This window comes from Branchiostoma floridae, chromosome 15, assembly GCF_000003815.2.
Source record: "Branchiostoma floridae strain S238N-H82 chromosome 15, Bfl_VNyyK, whole genome shotgun sequence".
Taxonomy (NCBI): domain Eukaryota; kingdom Metazoa; phylum Chordata; class Leptocardii; order Amphioxiformes; family Branchiostomatidae; genus Branchiostoma; species Branchiostoma floridae.
Window position 1 is genome coordinate 11,668,911 of NC_049993.1, and position 3,511 is coordinate 11,672,421.

At 46.1% G+C, this 3,511-nt stretch overlaps 2 protein-coding genes across 2 annotated transcripts in view; one reads left to right on the plus strand and one right to left on the minus strand.

The window, feature by feature from the left end:
- LOC118431763 (glucosidase 2 subunit beta-like) overlaps positions 1–3,511 on the minus strand; it is a 29,470-nt gene that overhangs the window by 24,276 nt on the left and 1,683 nt on the right. The window lies entirely within an intron of this gene.
- LOC118431764 overlaps positions 1–3,511 on the plus strand; it is a 14,673-nt gene that overhangs the window by 1,139 nt on the left and 10,023 nt on the right. The window lies entirely within an intron of this gene.

The following is a 3,511-nucleotide window of genomic DNA, read 5'->3' on the forward strand; positions in this document are numbered from 1 at the left end:
TGAATCCAGCTGCAGTACTGGCCGAAGAACTTAGGGCGGGCATATACCAATGCAGAACCTGCAACACAAAGATAGGGCGGGTATGACCACGGCTTCAATGGAGGAGAGACAATCACAATTGTCCTGCACGTAAGTTGGTCCAATTTTATATTGTCTCTCTCCATTTCCGCCGTGGTCATACCTAGCATGACTTCATAGCAGAGGCCAGTACTGATTAACCAGAGAGACAAAAAGAAATTGTTGCAGAACATTCCAAATGTCAAAACAAAGGCCCAGTTAGCTGCCTTCATCATTACTTTAGACAGAACCCTGGCTGTGTAGGCAGTAGAGGTCGGAGCCCTCCTAAAAAAGTGTCCTGTGAAAAGAAACATTGGATCCAAATCTGCTAGATGCAGATAGAAAACTGCACAGCATTCCAGAGCTGAGAAGCTCGCAGAACAAGCCATGTCTGAAAAGAACGGAATATTCATATTCTATGAAAAAGAGCTTGCAAACACAAGGCATAACACCTTTAATTAATAGCCCAAAACAAGTACAGGGAATGCTGATTGGCGAAGACCTTGTTGGTCATTTACTTGTATATGGAAAAACCATAACCCAAGTGTGAAAAAGAGGTCGTTCGATCCATTTTGGTGAAGACGAAGACGTTCTATTCGCATCTGAAAATGCCAAATGTTGGACTCTTCCTACCGAGTCTCAGCATGGAGTCTCAGCATGGGATCTGGAAGAGAACTATTTCAGGCGAGCACCTGTGGAGCAAATTCAACGCCACAGGAAAGCACCAGCCTGACACGCTTGGTCAGAGGAGAATTCAAATGAATATAAAATGTGTACTCTCGTGCTGGGTACCACCTGATTCATTCAAAAAGAAAAAAGATGAAAAGGAGGAATAAATCGACTCAATTTTACTCAAATCTTCATAACAGAGACAGAAGTCCTATAAAACTTTCTCTGGCAAGAAAGTAAATAACGTTATGACACATAAACCGCCTTGACCTGTGGGCAAGGAACTGGGCAAACCGTCAAAGGTTGCTATGGGAACGTGCTGTAGAAACGATCCGGGAAGATCGAAGCACACGCCTGTAAGAAAAACACCGGAATCCTTGTGAAGTAACGCGTGAATACGGAACGACCCGAAACTCTGTGAAGCCGCCTACCGTTTCCAGCAAGAGCAGTAAGTATAACTGGCCGGCTGAGTACCTGAAATGAACGCACCAATCATTAACGGTTAATGCCGTAACAAAAAGTACTCGTCCCACTGTGTGGGTGAACAAGAAAGCCCATGGCTAAGAGTGCAAAATCGAAACACGTTCGAATGCTGTAAAAGTCGTCGGAGATGACCGGTACCGTACAAGGTAACGAACACGCTAACTCGAAAGCCGAGTATGGATGCGCTACTACGGAAGCGCTAAAATCCCGTCTGCACAGACGAAAACCGAAACTGACGGCTGGCGTAGCCCACATCAGAAAAACTACAACGGTATACAAAAAACCATGGAAGTAACCCGGGTAAAAAAGACAAAGGCTCGATGAAACAACGCGGCAAAGACAATGTGTTGCACGTCAGAAGACGAGTCACTCAAGTGCGAGAGACGCCATATTAAAAATACACGCAAAGTCTGACCTAAAAACAGCGCCATGTAGCGATTGTCGCATGAACTACAATGGACATGTAACATACGCGTTGACGGCAGACGAATGTGATGTGGTCAGGATGAGCTAAGCTTGAACTTGGAACCCGACGGACGAACAAGAGATGCTTGAACAAGGCCTATTTGAAAGGCAGCCTATCTAGTCCGTCGAGAAAAGAATGTACCACAAAGGTCTGTCATTCATACACTCAAAAGGCACACGGCTTGTGATGACAATGGTAAAAGATTAACACGTAAACAGCTGAAGGCGAAGTCCGACCTAACACCACGTTCCAAAGCGGCCACCGCCGTAGCGGTAAAATATTCAAAGGGTAAAATATTCAAAAGAAGCGTGAGACTTCCTAACACCCGAGGTCAACGCCTGGCTAGCCTACAAAAAAACGGCGAAAATGCGCGTCTAAAAGACCCGAAAACAAATCGAAAACTGGTACGCGAGAGCGAAAACAATCGAAAACATACATCAGCGAAAAGAAACTCAAGTAACATACCAAGTAACGAAAACCGCGAAGACCTAAAATGGTCAGACAACTCTGAAACAGCGGAAGCTGCTTGATCAGCTTGAAACAGAATAACCAAGGAGCTTTTAAGAAAAGTCGAACACGATGGCGATCAACGCTAACGTAGCCACGAAAATTTTACATGACAGTGACGACGAGTGACCCGAACGAGAAATATTACGGAAAGTGCGCTCAACGATCCATTCCAATACATTTGCATAAAAATGCTAAGCAACCTGGCGATCTAAGCCAAGTAGTAACAGCAAATTTTGCATAACAGTCAACAATAAACAGCGGAGCGAAAACAATGGGTTTAACAAACCCTCATTTACCTCTAAAGAGGCGTAGCATGGCTCCATACTGGAAGTACTGGCAGTAAAACAATGAAAACCACATAACTTTACTGCATAAACTCTCCCCATGGAGAACATTTTTCCAACCCTACCTGGCACAATCATGAACGTACTATAACGTTCTCAGTAAACAAAGAATCAACAACTCAAGAATTTGAGAAAATTCATGAACGGTATGAAACGGATTACTTTAAAAACTTGGCAGAGACGTCGCTACGAGACTGCCAGCGTGAGAAAAATCCTCGCCAAAAGGCACTGGGTGCCTCCTACGGTCATTTTGACCCTGTTAGACGGGATTGAAGTATTAAAAAACACCGCAAAAAGTCATTTGGGCGAGTATAACACGCACCACGAAAGTGAACAAAAACATACATGTACCTCAGCTTGACGCCTATGGTTAGGCACGTTGCTATAGTCCTGAATTGGACTTTCCACTCACCTGCAGCATGGCTTGGAATACACTTACCTACCATCGCTGCATTCGGTGCTTGTGTCCGCTCAGCGGAAGGCGCCCTGGAACCGTAGACGATTGCGGCGCCAGTCAGGATGATTCTATGTGGCCTAGGCCTGCAGTCTCCAGCAGCATGGCTCATAAACGGCCCTGCGTACGTCTTGATGGCGGTCTGCCAGCAGAGCAAGAAACGACGGCTGATACTAGTCACACTCCCGGTCTGCATGCCGGCTGTGTGAGAATCGTCGGGCTCCGAAAAGGCCGCACTACATCTCAGATACATTCTCGTGTCCGCTGACACCTGATACATGCTGCTGTGACCCATGACCAAATTCCGAGGAAGACTGGTTGGAATGGGTTCTCTGCTGTTGTGTCCCAAAGGTGTCACATGGTGCACCATTATTGTGTTGGCAGCACATCCGCGCTACCCTGCCGAAGTGGGCTCGGTGGAACTGCAAACGTCTCCGCCCAGGCAGGAATGTGGTGCGAGCGTAGCTCACCTGAAACACTTTCATAGCAATGTATGCACGTGGATTGGACATACTAAATTTCGCGTGC